Source organism: Mesoplodon densirostris, chromosome 3, assembly GCF_025265405.1.
Source record: "Mesoplodon densirostris isolate mMesDen1 chromosome 3, mMesDen1 primary haplotype, whole genome shotgun sequence".
Taxonomy (NCBI): domain Eukaryota; kingdom Metazoa; phylum Chordata; class Mammalia; order Artiodactyla; family Ziphiidae; genus Mesoplodon; species Mesoplodon densirostris.
In genome coordinates, this window is record NC_082663.1 from 55,441,646 (window position 1) to 55,464,070 (window position 22,425).

The 22,425-nt window shown below is 40.7% G+C and overlaps 1 pseudogene; it reads left to right on the forward strand.

The window, feature by feature from the left end:
• Window positions 1-444: 444 nt before the first annotated feature.
• On the forward strand, window positions 445-21,812 carry LOC132486767 (B-cell CLL/lymphoma 9 protein-like; annotated as a pseudogene).
• The last annotated feature ends 613 nt before the right edge of the window (window positions 21,813-22,425 follow it).

A 22,425-nucleotide genomic window follows, 5' to 3' on the forward strand; every position in this document is an offset into this window, starting at 1 on the left:
TGGGACCTGGACCCAAGCCCACTCCCCATTCCCTGCCACCACCCTGCCTCCAGGGACTAAATGTGGAACTAGCCGGTGTCAGCCCAATTTTCACCTAGAAAGGCACTTCACTTTAGGTGGCAGCAATCATCATTGGAAAGTCCTTTTGTGTCCCAATGTAGATTAAAGAGCAAATTGAACTCCCAAAAGGTGGGGGTTGCCTTTGAGAACATGGCTCCTAGACCCCAGAGCTCCAGGATCAGCACGGCAGCATGGTGGCCCTTGTGTATTGTGTGCCCTCAACATGCAAGGTTCTCCTCTGGCAGCAGGAAGCACACTCTGAGAATGCTGAAGCTGCAAGACCCACTTCCAGAGCACAGAAGAACAAAGAGGAACAAGCTATACTGGCAGCCAACATGAAGGAACGCACCCAGCAAGCAGCAAGCCACTGTCACTGACTCAGCAATGGTTTCTGCTGTGGTCCAAGAAGAACTCAGAGAGCCTGTCCCTGTCTGTGACTGCAGGCTCAGTCGTTCAACCAGTGCAGTCCAGTAACCCTAAAGGGAGGAACTCCACCACGAAAGAGTCAAAGTCCAACAAACAATGATGAACAATAAATGAAAGTAAAAATTCTCTAGAAAGAATCAATAGCAGAATGACTGAGGCAGAAGAACGATAAGTGACCTGGAAGATAAAATAGTGGAAATAACTACCACTGAGAAGAATAAAGAATGAAAAGAACTGAGGACAGTCTCAGAGACCTCTGGGACAACATTAAACTCACCAACATTCAAATTATAGGGGTCCCAGAAGAAGAAGAGAAAAAGAAAGGGACTGAGAAAATATTTGAAGAGATTATAGTTGAAAACTTCCCTAATATGGGAAAGGAAATAGTTAATCAAGTCCAGGAAGCTCAGAGTCCCATACAGGATAAATCCAAGGAGAAATGTGCCAAGACACATATTAATCAAACTATCAAAACTTAAATACAAAGAAAAAATATTAAAAGCAACAAGGGAAAAACAACAAATAACATACAAGGGAATCCCCATAAGGTTAACAGCTGATCTTTCAGCAGAAACTCTACAAGCCAGAAGGGAGCGGCAGTACATATTTAAAGTGATGAAAGAGAAAAACCTACAACCAAGATTACACTACCTGGCAAGGATCTCGTTCAGATTCGATGGAGAAATTAAAACCTTTACAGGCAAGCAAAAGCTAAGAGAATTCAGCACTGCAAAACCAGCTTTACAACAAATGCTAAAGGAACTTCTCTAGGCAGGAAACACAAGAGAAGGAAAAGACCTACAATAACAAAACCAAAACAATGAAGAAAATGGTAATAGGAACATACATATTGATAATTACCTTAAATGTAAATGAATTAAATGCTGCAAGGAAAAGACATAGCCTGGCTAAATGGATACAAAAATAAGACCCGTATATATGCTGTCTACAAGAGACCCACTTCAGACCTAGGGACACATACAGACTGAAAGTGAGGGGATGGAAAAAGATATTCCATGCAAATGGAAACCAAAAGAAAGCTGGAGTAGCAATTCTCATATCAGACAACATAGACTTTAAAATAAAGGCTATTACAAGAGACAAAGAAGGACACTACATAATGATCAAGGGATCGATCCAAGAAGAAGATATAACATCTGTAAATATTTATGCATCCAACATAGGAGCACCTGAATACATAAGGGAAATGCTAACAACCATAAAAGGGGAAATCAACAGTAACACAATCATAGGGGACTTTAACACCCTATTTTCACCAATGGACAAACCATCCAAAATGAAAATAAATAAGGAAACACAAACTAAATGATACATTAAACAAGATGGACTTAATTGATATTTAGAGGACATTCCATCCAAAAACAACAGAATACGCTTTCTTCTCAAGTGCTCATGGAACATTCTCCAGGATAGATCATATCTTGGTTCACAAATCAAGCCTTGGTAAATTTAAGAAAATAGAAATCATATCAAGTATCTTTTCATTGCAGCTCTTTTTACAATAGCCAGGACATGAAACCAACCTAAATGTCCATCGACAGATGAATGGATAAAGAAGATGTGGCACATATATACAATGAAATATTCTCAGCCATAAGAAGAAACAAAAATGAGTTACTTGTAGTGAGGCGGATGGACCTAGAGTCTGTCATACAGAGTGAAGTAAGTCAGAAAGAGAAAAACAAATACTGTATGCTAACACATATATATGGAATCTAAAAAATCAAACAAACAAATGGTCCTGGAGAACCTAGGAGCAGGACAAGAATAAAGATGCAGACATAGAGAGTGGACTTGAGGACATGGGGAGGGGGAAGGGTAAGCTGGGACAAAGTGAGAGAGTGGCGTGGACATATATACACTACCAAATGTAAAATAGATAGCTAGTGGGAAGCAGCTGCATAGCACAGAGAGATCAGCTCTGTGCTTTGTGACCACCTAGAGGGGTGGGATAGGGAGGGTGGGAGGGAGACTTTAGAGGGATGAGATATGGGGATATATGTATATGTATAGCTGATTCACTTTGTTATAGAGCAGGAACTAGCTCACCATTGTGAAGCAATTGTACTCCGATAAAGATGTTAAAAAAAAAAAAGAGTCAAAGTCCAAGTCAAAGCAGGAGATGATGGCCTTTCCTTACAGTGATGACCCCATCTGGGAATCCCCACCTGCCTTTCAAATTCTCCAGAGAAAACAAGGGGGCTGGCCAGTCAATCCTAGTCCCCCCTCTTAATGACTCCAAGAGTGGGAGCCATACACTGTAAGCACTGCTTCGGCCTGGTGGGAGCCTGGACCTGAAGAATGTGGCTGCAAATGGTGCCAAGGGAGCAAGGTATTCCCCGTCCCCTGCCACCTCACTGCTTTGGTCAGAGCTCCTGGGACTGAAGAATGGAATTCTGCTGAGCACTAAGGTCCCAGGATTCCCAGTGCACAACCCACTGATGACCCCATCATGTTATGCGACCCACAGCTCTTCCAGGCCTTTCCACAGCCAGACTATTATCCAAAGCCCACACCTGCTTCAAAGACATTAGACCAAATAGTGTGTATGTTTTCAAGCTGCAGATTCTGCACTAAGTGTCAAGTTGAAACTGCTGCCCCTTTTCACATCCGTGACATCCCTAGAAGCAAGACAGAGAGAAGCAAACCTCTGTGAACAGGCAGATATGTGCCTTTGGAATGACCTGAAACCTCTCCCAGTTCCAGCCAACCAGGGTTGGAATTCTTCCCTGAATACCACACCGCAGCCAACTCTGTGCGTTCTGGCACCAGCACCCACACCTGCTGCTCCCATATGTCCCCTGCGATAAGCCTGGGGTAGAAAACAAACTGATTCCTTCTGCAGGCAGCCCTGCCAGCTCTACTGCACTGCTCCGACATGGTACTGCACCAGGCCTGATGCCCCCAAACCAAGCAGTTACCTCTGTCTCCTACAGGGGCAATGGCTCTGGCAGATCCCGAGGTACTCCTTCCCCACCTCCCTCCACTAGTGTCCAGTGGAGATCCCCCCACCCTGGGAGAAACCCCAGATAGACTACATCATGAGCAGCATCGGGAGCACTCCTTACAAACTCTGAAATCTAGCACATGCTTTCCCCTGATGAAAAGACATTCATAGCAGCACAAGGGATGCAGAATGCTGGAGTGTTAAATGAACCTCCAAAGAAACCAGAAGGGTTGATACAGGCCAGAGTGGCTTAATAACAAAGCTTAGGTAAGGGACCTGGGTCCTAGACAGCTGTGGAGGCTCCACTTGTCCTTCCAGGATACAGAGATGTGCCCTTTTGTCCAGATGAAGTGATTCCACCTTCCATGAACTCCTAGTCTGGGCCCCTAAGACCCAACCACCCAGATCATATGACTCCTGAGCAGATAGTTTGGCTGAAATTATAGCAGGAGTTTTTAATAAACAGAAGAAGAGGTATCAGGGAAAAGTGGCTGTACCCTAGTGCTCCCTCCAGGTTACAAAGGTTTATCTGCACGGACCTTAGAATTTCTCTAAGGGCCTCTCCCTAGATACCAGATGACCCCTAGTGAAGGCTGGGCACCTGGGCAAGCAGAACCATCTTCTGATAGTATGACTACACCATGTTCTCTGCTCTTAGGGACATGGCCCTCGACTCTAACATACCAGGGATCAGATATGCCTTCCTGGATTTGCAGGAATGATCATCTGAAATGGAAGGACAAATGTCACCAACCCTGCATCCAGACCATGTCTTTCTGGAGTCAGTTGGCCAGACAACATGTCAAAAATTCCAAATAATTGAAACTTCTTTCCTGGCCAGGGGGTCTTTTTGATTGATGGGATTGCTTCCAAAATCCCCAAAGATTGTCTGCAGAGATGCTTCAACAGCAGCTTGCAGAGAAATTTCAAGGTGGTCTCCCTGGGATAAGCATAACAGGAATAAGGTCCAACATGGAGATGACTAGCAGGATCCCAGGCTCTCAGTGAGCATTCCCATTTTCCTGTAGTCCTGCCAGGATAACTTTCCAAAAACTATTCCCCACCAATGAGCCCTGGTTGGGAATTTGAGTTTGGGATGGTCCTTAATGTCATGAAAGGAAGTGTCAATTTAAATGTCAACAAGGGATCCAACTTTCAGATGATACCTCAAAAGATGAGAGGCGGGCTTCCCTGGTGGCTCAGTGGTTGGGAGTCCGCCTGCCGATGCAGGGGACACGGGTTCGTGCCCCGGTCCGGGAAGATCCCACATGTCGCCGAGCGGCTGGGCCCGTGAGCCATGGCCGCTGAGCCTGCGCGTCCGGAGCCTGTGCTCTGCAATGGGAGAGGCCACAACAGTGAGAGGCCCACGTGCTGCAAAAAAAAAAAAAAGATGAGAGGCTCAGTGTGCCCTGGGGAGATGATGACTTGCACTCAGGTGGCTCCGAGATGCTGCCTGCTGAGCGGAAGATGGCTCCCCTGCCATCTGCTGAGCGCCCTCAGCAGGAGTATGTCCTGGGCTTTAGGCCACACTTTCCGTGTCTCAAGGTCCAGGAAGCAACGGTGGTTTGCAGAATCTCAGAGAAACAGTCGGACCCACCAGAAGGACTAATGACCAGCTCTGTCATAGCCACCAATACATCTCAACCCTCTAGAAACCCCATTAGCCTCAACACAGCTCCTCCAGTTTGAAATGGCCTGGGGCAAAAGCCCTTGAATAAATCTGCGGCAAGCAGCCCTGTGCATTCTCCTGGTCTGAACCCTCTGCAACCTCCCACCATGTACTGTCCAGTCATCAATGCTGGGCTCACCCTCAGGAAACCTCAAGTGCCTCCAGATTCCATTGTACATGGTAGGCCTGATGGCAGGCCCAGATGCTGCTGCCTTCATTAAACAGCCTTCTTAGGGTTTGCTGCTGCTCTGTGGATGATCTGCTTCTGTGAATATCCAGATGTCTTCTCTCTAGTACAACTCGCCTCCAGAGCCTATCCTTCCCCAAGCCTGCTCTCCATTGTGGTGTCTTAAATGTTCAAGTTTGCAATGTCCAGTTCTACCTGATTATTCCATCATACCATCAAGACGGCAGTCGACTCAGATGACAAGCTCCCGTCCAGCTCCTTCACTTAACTTCTCATCAATGAATAACCTGCCCGGAATGGGCATTAATACATAAAAATCCTCGAATTTCAGGTTCTGATGCTAACACTCAACCCCATGGGAATGACCCAGCCGCTCCTCACTATAACCAGATGCCCTCCTTGGTTACCATGGAAACCAACATGCTTCCTCATGGTGTTTCAGTGGGGTCTGATTTGATGTCACACAAACCTATTGTGGGTCTTGGGTCCCAGGAGCCTGAGATGGCATCTCAAGGACAGATGGGTTTGCGCAGGAGTTCCCTCCAAGATGAGTCTCTTCCACAGCAGGTATCATTTTCTTGCCATGGCCCCAGTGGAGGCAGAGCAACTTCCTGGCGCCATGGGGTCCCAGGAGAAGGCACCTTTGGCCATTCTAACACCCAATTGAGAATTCAGCACTTTAAAAGCCTGGGGGCCTGAGGGGTCCTGACTCCATCACTGTGCTGGGGAGTGGCCTGTCTTCAGTCTTTTCGGACCCAGATCTGCAGGAAGTCCTACCTGAGTTGGACCTGTCCTCTACATTCCACCTGAGAAGCCCAGCCAGACACTGAAATGGTTCCATGAGGGGAAGTCCCAGGCCATAAACAGCCCTGGGGTCCTAGACCTGGGATTTGCACAAGGGATGATGGGCAAACCAGCCCCCAGAATGTACTAGCTTTGCCTGGCTTGGGAGGTCTGGGGTTTGTGGAAACTCTGGGCATCCTTCCAGGTACAGGTGTAACCATGCCAAGCCTCAACCCAATACGATCACGGGCCTCTCTCAGGCAAGAGCAAAATATTAATGAAACACACACACACAGACACACAATTTTTTAAAAAACTGTTAATAAGTTCAGTGTAGGGTAGGAATAATAAGGAAATCTATTTTTTGTTTAATAATGAAACTTAGGACATTGCTTTTCAGTTTAAGTGCACCTCATCTCTGTCTGTCTCTCTCGATATACACATCCACCTCTTTCACCCTTCACCATCTCCTTCATTAAATGTGCTTCTTTCCCTCATGTCCACCCCCAGCCTGCTCACGCCCTGCCTCCCTCCCCTCTTTTCCCTTGGATGCTGCGTACTCAGCATTATTTGAGGGAGATAGATCTAGTAAAGCCTCAGCATCCCTGCTGAGCATCCTCCTGGTTTTGGGAGGGAGAGTGAGGTCTGTCCCTGGAATGCTCTGTGGCTTTCTCCTCTCGGCTGACTTTTTCTTTGCCAATATGCCCTCTTTTGCCTCCACTCTTGTTGTCTGGTCTCCTTTTATGTGGTATTTCCAGGTGAATTTTATTAATGTGGGATGGAACAGATGCTAACAGTTATCCAGGATTTTGTTTTTGTTTTTTGAAATTTTGTGGTTACTTCCCTCTCTTCCTGCTCCCACACACAAAGTGTTCTATGGAACTCCATTAAATTCAGTACAAAACCACTTGCTGGGGCTGTGATGTCAGAAAAATTAAATATATTGCTTCATATAAAATTAAAAAGAATATTTCAAGGCTCAGTCCAAAAATGACTTCTATGAGACTCTTCCTGATCTCCAGGGGAGACCAAATGTCATTTTCCTTGGAACTTGCTACTAACATCTAACAGTTTCTTCCATCCTTTTCTTGTAACATACTTTTTTATGTTTTATCTTTCCTATAAATTGAAACTATGTGAGAGTTGGTTCTGACCCTGATTCAACTTTGGATGCTCCACAGTGTTTTGCATGTAGATGTTCACTGAATGTTAGGCAGATGCATACATTTTTTTCTCTAACCACTGCAAATTATCCCTAACATGGGGAATGATGGAGGGAACAATTAAAACAAGCCTCACAAGTTGAAACATGACACTCAACTTATGAAATGAGGAGAAAAAAAGAGGAGTCAGAGCAGGATATAACCTGAGCTATAAATAGCTTTAAAGAAACTAAGCAACATGTGACAGGGATTTGTATGGGCTTACAAGGTGCTGTGGGTAAAATGCTGGAGTTTATAAGAAGGAAGGGGAAGTTTATAAAGTTTGCTTCTTAGCAGTGCAGTCAGGCAGTATCAGGGCTTACTATGTGTCTCTGTGCAGGCTGCTATAACAAAATGCTGTAATAGACGGTGGGGGGGGGTGCTTAAACAACAGACATTTATTTCTCACAGTTCTGGAGGCTGAAGTCCAAATTCAGGGCTCCAGCAGATTTGTTGTCTGGTTGGAGCCTGCTTCCTGGTTCATAGATGGCTGTCTTTTCGTTGTGTCCTCACATGGTAGAAGGGATAACAGAGCTCTCTGGGTCTCTTTCATAAAGGCACTAGTCCCATTCATGAGGGCTCTACCCTCGTGAAATCACCTCCGGAAGGCTCCACCTCCTAATACTGTCACATTGGGGGTTAGGTTTTCTAACATGTGAATTCTGGGGGGACAAACATTCAGTCTCTAACATTATAGTTCTGCATAGGCTCAGACATCCCCACCCCACACATCAAATCAAGTGAAAAGTGATGCTGATGACAGCCCTACGCTGCCAGTGGTTTCTCTTGAAGCCTTGGAAACTGGGGATTTTAATAAAAATCTTCCTCACAGTGTCCCTCAGGAAAACTTGGAGGTTAAACTTTTATCAGATCCAGTGCTATTATAAAATGACTCTTTTGTAGCCTCCCCCAATTAGTTTCCTATTCAAAGCAGCTTATTTCACCCATTCCCTGCTTACTTAAATGAAGGCTTGGAAATACAGAGGGCACATGGAGAAGAGAGAAAGGTCTCTGTGTCTACTTCAGAAAATATTCGGAGTACATGCCTACATCTTAACAGTTTGCAGCCATCCTCTTTTTTTGAATTGCTATTTTGACGCTTTATTTTTACTTACATTCAAGAATGACTCTTCGGAAGACTTCATTTAAAAAATGTTTTCTATTTACCTTGCTTAGGTATCATGATGAAAGTACTCTGGAAGTAGTCATATACAGATGGGGGCAATAAATATGTGCTTTTAAGAAATGTCATGTCCAAGATTCTTAGCTTCTAAATGCAATGACAGTGAGGAACCCTCATGGCCTGGCTGCCGCAGGCTCCAAACACCAGCTCCAGCCCGTCCACCAGGAATTATGTCACTCTCCTGAGGTTAATGCTCTCTGTTTACTCACAGGTGTGCTCACTTTAAATAAATCCAACTTATAAAAAAATTTAGACTTGCCAAATAGAAAAGCTGGCAAAGTGATTGCTGAAGAAATGTGTCCTTTACCGTGTCAACACTTTAAATAAGAAGCTGTTTTAGTACCTTTTAAAGTTTGAAAACATTTATTTCCCAGGAACTCTGGATTTGCTGGAAATGCTGCACACCTGTGTTCTCTTCATTGTTCTAGCACAGACTTGGACGCTTTCTGAAGCCAGCCAGAAGTAGGATAAACAGCTAATTGTCTGTGTCATGTGCTGTGTGGCTTGTGAATCCAGAATAAGAGGCCAAAGAAGAAAATGATTGTTCCAGCACTGATTTGCTGTGAATCAATTTCCATCCTCAGAAAATTCATTTTATTTTACTCACAGGGAAATCATATTAAACTGCCTACTCCATGTCAAGTTGTTTGGATTTCTGTGAAGGAAGAAAATAAGATTGGGATTGGCAAAACAGCGTGTTATATGGGGAAAATCAGATCATCAGAGAATATTGGAGCTTTAATGGTACTTAGCACCCTCTTAATCAGGCAAAATCCTTCATATTGTAGGTGCAAAAAGTAGAATGAGCATCTTTGTTTTTTCTTCCAAGCATTTCTGTTTCTCTTCCCAAGCTAACCTTTAAAGATGGATCCACTTCCAATGAACAGTTCCGAAGAAGGATTGACATTGTTGGCTTCAGAGGCGGAGACCTTCTGAAGTGGCTCCTCTGAAGATTCTTGGCTTAGGTCACACTCGGTACATGCAATTTTTTATGTATAGTGGGTACCGGGGAAAGGCAGCTTTTCATGTGAATTTATTATTGGCATCAAACAAGGCAGGATTTTGTTTTGGTTTGTTTTTGCCCATGGTAGGGTAGAACAGAGAATGGAATTACATAATCAGGCATTCCCAGGCAAACAAATTTAAATGTAGCTTTGAGTTTGAATTAGTCTGCTTAATGTCTAAACCCCACAGTTCTTCCTTCTATCTGTAGTCTAACCTAAAACATAAAAGACAAAGCATTCTCTGGGTTGAGATCTCACCCTGTACTCTGTCTTATACTCTGATCTACAAGGATGTAGAATTTGCTGCAATGGCATGTTATAGAGACATGTTCTGTTTTGAAAATAAGTAAGATATTTCTGTTAAAAATAGATATGGAGATTAGTGGTGGATAAATCTCATTAAGTTTGGAATCTGGGTTGACTTTATATAAGGGTTCCAGGAATTCTGGGGCTTAGTGACAGATTACACAAGTATTTGGAGATTAAAGAGCTCATCAAATCCAGGGAAAAAATGCATGTCCTTTAAGGATGTCCCCCCAAATATATATGTTTGTGTATACACACACACACACACACACACACACACAAACACACACACACACACTTAGGGAAGAATTAATAACCAAAGCTTCAAGTTTTCAGAGGCTTATGTCTTTTCTACTACTGTGGGAGAAGAGAACTCTATTCTAAACCATGCCTACCAGAGCAAGCAAGCCAAATAGGACACACAGTGTTTTCTCAATGGCCATATTAAGAACTGAGCTCCCTTGCAGGTATAAAAAGAGACAGCCTGGCTTGAGTTCAAATCCTGTCTCTCTCAACTTAGTTGCTATGTGACCTATTCAAATTATTCTACCTCACAGAGCCTCTATTCCTTCAACCTGAAGGCAGAGGGGGTAACAGTGTGAGGATAGATTTCCTATCACAAAATAAAAATTTGAAACCATGTTTGATTAAAAAATAATATTCAAGAAAACCTGAAAGTAGAAATCTACATTTACATTGACTGTATGAAAGGTTTTTACAGTTCCTGTCTCCTCTGTACCTCTAAGGGACCACTGCTTCAGTATCCATTTATTCTTTCCTGGTTCAGTAGTTGTTTATGAGCCTAACACAGGGAGAGGCAGTGACCCTTCAAAGAGAGAGTCCTAGACTTGTAGAGAAAAGAACTGGGCTTGAGATCTGACTTATCCATTATCTCAGACCTTGGAAAAATTATTACATTTCTCTGACTTATGGTTTCTCATCTGTAAGATGGTGTTTTAGACCAAATGTTGGTGTCCTCCCAAAATTTGTATGTTGAAGCTCTAACCCCAATATGATGATATTTGGAGGTGGGGATTTGGTAGGTAAGTTTAGATGAGGTGATAAAGGTGGAGCCCTCATGAATGGGATTAGTGCCCTTATAAGAAGAAGAGACTAGAGTGCTCTCTCTCTCTCTCTCTCCCCCTCTCTCCCTCTCTCCCTCTCTCCCTCTCCCTCCCCCGGCCCCACCATGTAAGAATTCAGTGAGAAGGTGGCTGTCTGCAAGCCAGGAAAAGGGGTCTAAGCAGAAACCAAATGAGCTGCCATCTTATTCTTGGACTTCCCAGCCTCCAGAACTGTGAGATATAAATGTATATTTTTTAAGCCACCTAGTCTGTGGTATTTTGTTATAGCAGGCCAAGCTGACTAAAACAGATGGGGATAAAAATACCAACCTATATTATAGAGTCCTTAGATCACAAATGAGACATATGTAAAATCTCTGCAAATTTTCAATCACTAAACAAATTATGAGTACTGTGTTAGGAACTAGAGAGATGTAAAAATGAGCCAGGTACAAACCTTGACCTCAGAAAGCTCAGTTTCCTAGGTGAGGTAAGACTCGTGTATAACCAACTATGATACAAAAGAGAAAGGGCCATATTCATTCATTCTTCATTCATTCATTCATTTGTTTAACAGACATGTATTCAGCATCTACTATGTGCCAAGTGCTAGATTTGGGGCAGCAATAAACAAACAAACAAAAAATTCCCTGTTCTTACAGAACTTCTGTGTGGGTCATGGAAGCAGTCAATAAACAAATACATAAATATTAAATAATATATTCAGTGGTAGGAAGTGCTTTGAAGAAAAATAAAGTAAGGCAATGGAAAAATCGTGGTGAGGGGGCCTTGGCTATTTTGTACAGTGTGATGAGAAAAGACCTAGTCAAGTCATGTGACTGGAGGGTCAGTCTGATAAGGGACATTTGAACAGACACTTCCATGAAGTGAGCAGGTGAGCTGAACAGGTTTCTTGGAGGATAATGTTGCAGGCAGGGAAAACAGCAAGTGCAAATGTCCAGAGGCAGGAATGTTAGTCATAAAAAATATTCTTCTAACAGGCTCTAGGAATTCAGAGTTGATGAGATTATTTCTAGCTAAGAGAGTCAATAATGATATAAGACCCTCAAGATCAGTTCAGGGAAAATAGAGGTCCTGCTAAAGAAGAGGCTTGTATAAAAGCACCACATATTTACATCGTCTTTTATATTTTTCACTCATCTTTTGCTTAGACCATAACTCATAAATTTCTATCCACAGGTACATATTTATAATTATTATCCAACCCACAAAGATAGTCGTAAATGATCACATTTCAGTTTCCTATAAACATAATAAGTAGACATCGTTATTAGTCACCCCTTTCCCATTTCAGATTATTATTATCATCACTTCAGATATAGGATAGTTTAGAACCCGTACTTTGGAGTTAGGCAGATAGAAATTCACATCCCAGTTCAATTGGTTCTAGACTTCTGACCTTGAGGATATTGCTTAGGCTTTTGAAACCATAGTTTCTTTATTTGTAAAATGGAAATGATGATATCTTGAGGAGTTTGTTGTGAGAATGAGAATGTTGTGGGATTTCACACACACATACACACACACAGTATTTAGCACAATACCTGACATAAAGTAAATAATTCACAAATAATTGTTTAAAAATAAAATAGTGGGAGATGCCCTCTTTTTACCTATTGTCCTTCATGGAGGTGGTATTGAAAAATTGTTCACTGATGCTATTCTTTCCCACCCATTCTTTATTGAAATATTCACAAACATCAAACTATAAATCAAGAAACTTAGAATCTAAAAGTCATACAATACAAATGATTCCAAGATGAATGCAAGAGAAGGTATGAATGGAAGTAACAAGAACAAGTATTTACAAGTTTTTACTGCATAAAAAGGCTTTCAAAAACATTAATCTATTTACTCTCTGATAATAAACCTGTAGTCTGAATATTATTTATCTTCCCCATTTTACAGATAAAAAAATATGACTCAGATAGGTTGAGTGATTTTGGCTAAAATCATACAGCTTGTAAGTGGTGAGACTGGAACTTATATTCAGGTCTTCTGATTCCAAGTCCCTGGGAGTAGTTATTGGGGCAATTGGTGCCCAAGAAATTCTTGCAAGACTGGAAAAACTTCCAAGTGATTAACTGAGTTGGTTGCATTATGGGCCTCCCTCCTACTTGTGGGTTTTGATTTCTCATTGAGGATTATTAAAGAAAGTTACCTAAGCCTCTTCACAAAGCTCCAGAAATTTCTGGTTACAGGCAGCTAATGAAGTACATGTTTCTTTCTGAATGGATTTCAGAGGATCTAGATTTTAAACAGCCTTGCTGGAAAGCAAGGTCCCTGTGTTGTTTAGGCTCGTTTCATCACTTGTCTGAGCTCTGCAAGGACAGGGACCATGTCTTACCCATCTTTGCATCCCAAGGCCCAGCAAAGAGCCTGGCACCCAGGAAGCTCCCAGGCAGGGCTTGAGGACCAGGCTGACAGGCCCTGTGATGGTTGATATCAGTTAGCATCACCAGTTTAACTCTGATTTTGGCTGCAGTGAATACACTAGACATCAGCTGTCATGAGAAAACATATCACATGGTAATTTTTCAGCTTTTAGTTCTGAATCCAAGCCCCTGGCCTGGATGATGAGACAATAGAGCCCTCCAGCCTCTATACTTCCCATGATTTCTCCTCTCTTTCTGGTTCCTTTTCAGAAAGAGCTTCTCTTATAGGAGCCTGAGCCAGAGCTGCAGAGCCTGAGCCAGAGCTGCAGACCTTGTTTGCCTCAATAGAGAAAATAATTTTAAAACAAGGACGTTAAATCTGCCTTCAGCTTTGGGTCTTGAATATCAGTGTTGACTTAAGCCTTCCCCATGGAGAAGAGTGGAATTGGTCAGCAAAACTGGTGAGCAGGTGGCATTAGCACCAGCATGGAAGGGAGCTGCAATGAGTTGAAATCTCTGCACTGTCATGTAACAAGGGCTGAATGTATTGACCAGCTTAGGTATTGATCACTTTACACACATTATTTAGTCCTCGATGGAGGATTCCTATGAGTATTCTCATTTTCCGGAGGAGAAAGTTGGAGAATAGAGGTGAAGTGACTTGCCCCAGGTCACAGAGAGTAAGTGGCAGATCTGGGATAAAACAAAGCAATTGGACTTCACAGCCTGTGCTCTTAACTACGTGACCTTGGCCAAGGGAATGACCCTCTCAGTGCCTCCATTTCCTCATTGGTAAAATGAATAGAGGAACAACTACTTCCTTAGATGGTTAGGAAAGGTCATTGAGATCATACATGCAAAGCCCTTGACACTTAGTAGGCACTTAAAATATGTCAGTTCCCTCTCTTCCCTCAAATAACCTGAGATTGAAGAGTGTCACCTCTTGAGCGATCCTTTAGAAACTTAAAGCTAAAATTAATCCAGGCCATGTCAGAGCCAATGACAATAAAGCTGATTTGTCCAGACTTATTATTTTGTTTCAATAGGGGACCTGCCTCCACTTTCCTGGGCAGGTCCACAGGGCCAGCCCAGACTGAAAACGCACGTGGCCATTGCAAACGCATTGTTGAAACATGACGGACACTTCAGGAACCAGGAGATTCCTTCTGGAAATGCCTTGCTTCTTAGCCAAAACAGAGATGGTTAAACAGTACAGCAGTGCAGCTGTGGCCTTCAGGGCGCACAGTGGGGCTTCATGCTCCTGGGGCAAATGGAAACACAGGGACACACTTGCCAGCTGGCACTGTCCCTCAAGGGACAAGATATGCATGGCCTCGCCTTCCAAGTTGAGAGCAATTGCTGGCAGGACACCGTGAGCATGTCAAGTTAAGGGAATATTTTTCTTAAAGGCCCATCACTGTTTTTCTTTCTTTAAATGGTAGCCACCAAAAAGTTATGCAAACACTTCAGCTGTGGAATATTTAATCTGACATCTGGCATAGCTCCCTTGTTGATCCAAGACATGAAGTATGCAGTATAGGCCTTGCAGTTGTTTCATTGTTCACTTAAAAAAAAGATAAACCAGACACAACAATTTAATTTTCTATCCCCTCAATTTTAACTGGGTCACTACCAGGATCCATCCTTGATTCCCAAGTAATAGGATGACAATTATGAACCACAGTCCATAAGATGAATAGCTCATTTAATCAAGTTGGTGGATTTAGTCTTTTTTTTTTTTTTTTTTTTTTTTGGCCCTGCTGAAAGCTTTAGGAGTCCCTGTGCTTATGGTTTTTTCTAGGGTTTAGCAGTTCTTTTATTTGGGTCTGGTGTTTTGGGGTTTCACGTGCTCTTGTAGAAACATTGCCAGAACTGTCCTCCCATCATCCTTGTCATTGGGTTTTAAGCGAGAAAAGAAGCACCTTGCTGCCGTCTTCTGCCCATTCACATGGGACATGTGTCCTGGCTGCCTGTGGTCATCCATTAGTGGACGTTATTCACCCTGTTCCTTCTTCTTTAACTATCTCACTGACAGTTGTGTTTTCCTAAAAGAGGAATTTCCTCTGGTTCTCTTTGGATATCAGTCACATGGTTTTAGATCCCTGACAGGTAAGAAGAACATTGCCACTCCTCAGAAAACACATGGATACTAAAAATCCTAGTTAGTGAGCAGTTCACATTTCGTACCGTGTGGAGGGAAGGATGCAGGACTGGCCAACATTCCAAAGGAAAGGAGAACCTTTCCAAATATCCCTCCACTGATGAGTTAGAACAGTTGCCTCACGTAAACAAGCATAATTCCTCAAGTCCCATCCTTCCTGCAGGTGGGCCAATAGGCTAAAAAGCACTAGAAAACGTAGTAAAGTGCAGTCTATTTCTTCATTCTCCTCCACTTCCATGCTCACTGTTATAACAATGCTGATTTAAACATCAGGTCGCTGTCACTGGGCTCCAGGCAATGGCATCATTCTGCTTCCGAGAAATACTGAAACAGTGCTCATCCTATACAAAGCGATGGGTGGAGAAGGGAGAGAATCAGATGGCAATGCTTAAAAAGGAAACTGGAGACTGATGAATCTGGACGTTTCCTTAGTTCAATTCGAGTTTCCGGGTCCCATTCCCAATAAAAATATATCATTGTTTCTAATGGACAATTCAGAGGACACAAACCTGAGTGTTAAAAGCCGTGTCTCAGTTTTATGGTTTGAGGGATTCAATTAGGTGAGGAAGAATCTTCTCTACGTCAAAAAACTTTAGCCAACACATGAAATGTGCTTGAGAACAGAGAAATGCTAAAAAAAAAAAAAAAGGGCCTTTTTAGCAGGTAAATGTTCTGATAATTGATTTGTTTAAAAAATATCTACATATCAATACTTTTAATGGCAGTTTTTCAAAAATAGTGGGATAATAGGCAATTTTAACTTTCTCTTTAGATTTCTCTCTCTCTCCCTCCCTTCCTCCCTCCCTCCCTCTCTTAGTTTTTGACATTGAATATTTGTTTGTTATATAAATGGAAAATGGCAATTAAGAATGCACTCTTTCTCCAAGGATCTAGTAGTGTACTTTTGCTGGGAGTATGCTAGTGAGTCCTGAAATTAGGTCATTCTGTATATTCTCACTGTAATGAGATGCTCCAGGTCAGGAAACTTCTGTAGAAAGTTTCTAGCAGCGCTTCTACCAGAGGGCAAGATTCTAAAGCTCTTTGCTCACTTTTTTCAAGCTTTATCCGCATAAGAAGGAATTAATATCGTGTTCTTACAATGGATCAATTATAACTAAAACTAAAGTAGAGATAAACTAAATTCCATAAGCCAAGAATATTTCATAGAAATTTCTTCTCAAAGTTTTCTCCAAGTATTTGAAGTTGCGAAGTTTCTTCAAGGAAGATGGCAGGGCATTTCTCAGTAAATAATTGGCAAGCAGTAGGGCACTGCAAGTTCCCTCAGGTTTCTGAAACTGGAACTTACTGTGGATATTGAGTAACTCTTTAGGGTTTAGGATGGCAGAGCAGTGACATCTTACATGCTGACCCTCACTGACAGGGGCAGTTTCTGGAATGCTCTGTTGAGAGGGGGAGTGGGAGGAACGGGCTCAGTGCCGATGCTCAGACGTGATGAGTGATATCTGCCATGTGTCTGAGGCAACAGTACTGGCATCACAATTGGTTTTAAATTGTCAGGCCTGTTCTCGTATTTGACCAAATGAGTTTCTAGTGATTTGCATAGTGATCAAAGTGTTTTCCCACAATATTTAGTTGGACAATATCTAAGCATACCCTAGGGGCTACTGAAACTATTTCTATCTCCCTGCCTGCTTGACTTCTTTTGTTCGTGCTCAGGAGCTTCAGCAGACCCCTCATTTGTAATTGCACACCTGAGGCTCTTTGTGTTTCAGAGTCTGAGAACAGGAAGGAAGCTTGGGGACCTCTAATGTTACCCCGTTATTTTACAGATTGAAAAGCAGATGCTTGGAGAAGTAAAGTGACTCACCCAAGGTCACACAACTGGTTTAGGGCAAGGGCAGTACTAGACCCATATCACCTGATTCCTAATCCAGTCTTGACTTACTACACCATAGATTCTTTTATCAGACCATATTCACAAACTCTTATAAGAGATCTAATAATTCAAAGAGATGATACCCTTGCAGAAGGACATACTGTAGAGCAGCCCCACTGCTTCTGTATTCTTTTCTTTTTTTTATGATGTTGAGCACTGAGAGCCGTCAATTTATATCTGATCTTAAAAGAAAGTGAAAGGGGTGGAAACGAGAGGTTTAGAGATCACAAATGCTATTTTTAATAACTTACTTTATATGTGCATTTCCCCTAGCCCCATACCACTCTACAGTGCAAAGGAATTTTTAAAACAAAGTGACTGTATGAAAGCGCTGTTAAAGTATCTCTCATCATCTTTTGCGATTGGATTTCAGAAGCTTTCTTATTCATGTATAGATTACAGTGTATTCGATTTATGCAGTGGAAACCTTCAAGAAATGAACTAAAACTGAATTCTTATGGAAAAAACACTTTACTTCCTGCCATATTGCTGCAACAGAAATTTTATTGGCAAAGTAAGTCGCAATATTATTCCCAGCAGAAGAATTCTGCATATGTGAAAAAGAGTATAATTGCCTCATTAAAAATCAAAGAGAGAAAGAAAAAAGTGAGCAAATTGTGAAGTATGTTGCCATAACCACAGTTAAGCTCCATATGTATTAAACCTAATTTATGAAAAGCCACACTTATTAAACAGATAAAGAAAATGGTAAATTGTCCCAAGATATTATACCCTGTAAGGCTTAGGTCCATACAGGATTCATTAAGAAAAACAGAAAAGATATACAACATCTAATACTGAAAATACAAGGGTTTAGTAGAAGATGGAAGTGAAAGCAATTTTAACAGTGCTTCCCTTCTAATCATCAAAACCGACTCAAAGACTACAAAGAGGAAAATATAAAAAATTATACCAGCATTTAATCTTTGTAATTGTGTCAATCTGGAACTCTAAAATTTCTCACAGAAAAAAATGACCTTTGAAACATAGCAGAAAATGATTCAGTGAGCTACCACACAACTGAGAGAATGATGGGGGAGTATGAATTCTGACAAATAAGAATAGATCTTCCTGGAACATTCTTCTAAATATCCCTTAGTTTGAAAGGACAAAGACTGAAAGAGTTGGGAGAAAGCATTGAAGTTGGAAACCATCTGTGTGCTGTGTTTAGAAGTCATAGATCCCTTGAGGAAAGCAAGGGATGTTTTCCCTGGGGCTTCTTTGACTCAGAAGTTTATTAGCAGTGGTAATCTGGAGAAGTAGTGTCTAGAATATGGATCATTGAAGAGATGGAACTCACCTCACTTGGACCTATTTCTGCTGTACATATAAAGTGGATGGTAGTATGTGAAGGGAAGAAACTGGTGATGAAGAAAAAAATATATGCCCTTTCACCAAACAAAAAGGACATAGTAGTGGGAATTTCTTGATGTTGAATTTGAACCAGTATGGCTAGTAACTAGAGCCTACTGAATAAAACAGAATATTCTCCCAACTCAGTGGAACTGGAACTTGATGAACTAGTTTCAAACATATGTAGGAAAAGCTTATAATTAAACATTTTTTAATCGTAAGCATTCATAATCCCAACTATCTGCTCAACAAAAGACTTCTGAATGACTTAAATGGCTGAACAGATGACATTAGTTTGTCCAGTCAGGCATTCAGCCTAGATTCAAAGGAGAGACAGGAAATTCACCCAAGTACAATGAGAGGAAATACAAGACTCCATCTATACTATTTATTGTTTGTTTATTTAAAAATGACAGTTATAGATAGCCTTGTCTCTTTAACTCAAGCAAAGGGATAAATGAGACTTCTGAAAAAAATCTGTAATAAAAAAGGAAAATAAATACTACATTCCAAGAAAGAACATCGTTTTAGAAAATATTTATTCTGGGAAACTGAAAAAAAGTAGATAATAAATATTTTCATTTTAAAGGAAATATAGAAAAAAGAGAGAAATACAAACTAAGAAAAAAAAGGGAAGAGATGAAATAAAAAACTGCACATTTATGAGTACCAGCTTTGTTATAAAAACAAATAAGTTATTTCAAATTTTTAATGGTAGTGTAAGTCAAAGAGAGATACAGATATAGAGAAAAGAATAAAAAATGCAGAAAGGCAAATCCGTAGCCTGAAAAATGAATAGGAGGAAATTCTAAAGCATGCAGAAGGGAAGGGCAGAAAGCTGGAAATAATAAAAGAGAAAGTAATAGACATAAAATGCAAAAACAGAGATCCTGCATATGAATAATGAGTGTGAATGAAGTACTTAAAAAAAAGTTAAAAATACAAAAGAAAAAACTGTAATTGAATTAAAAGAAACTGTGCAGAGTAAAAATAATTACTCCACTAGGTGAAATTATTGGAATGCTGTCAACAATTTCTTATGACATTTTGAAATTCAAAGGCAAATAGTTCTAAAAGGATTGAGACAGAAGTCATAGATCACCTAAAATGGGAGAAAAAACCATGCAGGTTTCAGACTTCTGTACATGTTCATGCAAAGGCAGCAGAAGTAGCCCAAGACTGGAAACTATTCAAATGCCTATTAACAGGATAATGTATAAATAAGTTTTATATTCACACAACAAAATAGTATATAGCAGTAAGACTAAACTACTTACTATATGCAAATCTCTCGGGTGTTCTTCCCAATATGTTGGGTTGCCCAAAAAGGTCATTCGGGTTTTTCCGTAACATCTTATGATAAACCCAAACGACCTTTTTGGCCAACCCAATACATAACCTTAATCCATTCTGAGAAAATGTCAGACAAAGCCAAACTGAAGGATATTCTACAAGATACCTGACCAGTATTCTGCAAAAGTGTCAAGTTCATACAAGACAAGGAGAAACCAAGGAACTATCACAAACTGGAAGAAACATGACAATTAAGTATAATGATCAGGATCCTGAATTGGATCCTGGAACAGGATTAGTGAAAAAACTGGTGAAATCTGAATGAAGTCTATAGTTTAGTTAATAGTATTACAGCAATGTTAATTTCCTGGTTTTTGTAATGTTACTATGGTTACATAGGATGTTAACACTAGAGAAAGATGGGAATTCTGTACTATTTTTGCAACAATTCTATAAGTCTAAAATTATTTCAAAATAAAAAGATTTTTAAAAAATCAGACTGTTAAGTTGTGGAGACCTCAGTAGCCTTTGAATTTCTGTATTGTAATTGGTTAATCAGATTTTATTCATGTTTTTGCATCTATATTTATAAAATGTTCTTCTAGAAAATATGAATTATCAAAATTGACTCAAGAATAAGTAGACAATCTCAGTAGAACAGTAACTATCAAAGTTTGAAATTATAGCAAAAATCGTTTTCTCACAAAAAACACCCACCTACCCAGACAAATTTTCAGGCAACTTTTACAAAACGTAAATAGATAATCCATATACTATATAAGTTGTTAAGAGCATAAAAAAAAAGGAAAAATGCCCAACTTATTTTGTAAGGGTAGTATAATCTTGCTATCAAAATCAGATGAGACAAATTTAAGAAAAAAATACCTAGTCCCATTACTCTTATGAAGGTAGATAAAAAATACTAAAAACACTAGTCAATTGAATCCAGTGTGTGCATGTGAGTGTGTGAATGTGTGTGTTCGTGTGCATATGTATCATGCCTAGCTGGTATTTATCCCTGGGATACAATAGGAAATCTATCAGTATCAGTGTATTCTAAGACGCTAAGTGAGAAAGCAAAAAAAGAATAAAGAAAAGCTATTCAGAGAAGAAATACAGGTGACAAGTAAATCCATCTGATAAATTAATCTCACTGATAATCAGAGGGAAACAAATTTAAAATACTGTATTTTTTTGCCAATTAAATTGGGAAAAATAGGACAAATTGTACCAAGCAATGATGTTGCACCCATGAGATGAGGGTGTAGATTATCACAATATTCTCAAGGGGGATTTAGCAAAACAGATTACAATTGTAAATAATTGTGGTCTTCATCTCAGAAAGTCCATTTCTAAGAGTGTGTTTTAAGTAAATAATTGGACAAGGGTACAAATATCATGTGTAAGAATATTTATTTTTCAAATGGTCTTTTTAGGTGAGGAAATATTGGCTTTTATTTCCTATCACTCCCAACTCTGGATGTGATACCTGAGTTAGGTCATTAAATTGGACTTAAGGTGAGGATCTGACACAGCTCCATGAATCAGGAGACAACTCATAATGACAAAATCTTCTATTTTTGTGCATTTGGGTTAACATCAGTTATTTGCTTCCAAAATATTAATTGTTGACTATTAATTTTCAACAGATGGGAAACACTTAGGAGTAACCTGGGCTACTGGCTCTCAAATTTGCGTGTGCATCAGAGTTACCTGGAGGGCTTGTTGAACCACAGATTGCTGAGACCCACCCCCAGAGTTTCTGATTTAGTAGACCTGAGAATTTGCAGTTCTGACAAACTTCCAGGTGTTGCTGATGTTGATAGACCAAGGACCACATTCTGTGAACCACTGCTGTAAGAGAAGCCTGCTGACTCTTTCTGTTTATTCATGGAGTAACTGACTAGAGAGAAAATAGAGACTCCAGGGCATAAGCCATTCTTACTCCTCCTCTCTTCTGACATTCTATCGTTATTTTACTTTGAGGGACCTTTACAGCATCAGTTCAACATATGTGCTCTGAAACCTCACTGTAACACCCTCCTCTTCCTGTATAAAAATAAAGATTAAAAAACAAAACAAACAAAACAACTTGGGCATGAGGCAAGTTCTTCCTGCAGCTCAGCTAATAGGATCTAATTACCGAAGTACCAGGATCTTTCTAAAAACCCCAAGAGCACACTTAATGGTCTCTACTCTATTGACATTGGAGTCAATCTAAGCAAGGCTCTGTCTCGTATTAGAGTCTTCACAATCTTGGGCTACACTTTTCCAACAGTCTCTCTACTCATGGCCTTCTTATCAAAAGGAAAAGAGAAATAATGATAAAAGATAAAAATAAAACTATAATTTGTCTATTTTACTTCTAACATAACCACCTTGAGAAAAGATGCAGAAAAAGAAGCATTTGGCGCTTTGGCTGAAGTGTCATGATCTGATCACCTGCATCAGTGGGGAAGACTGGGAATCAGGT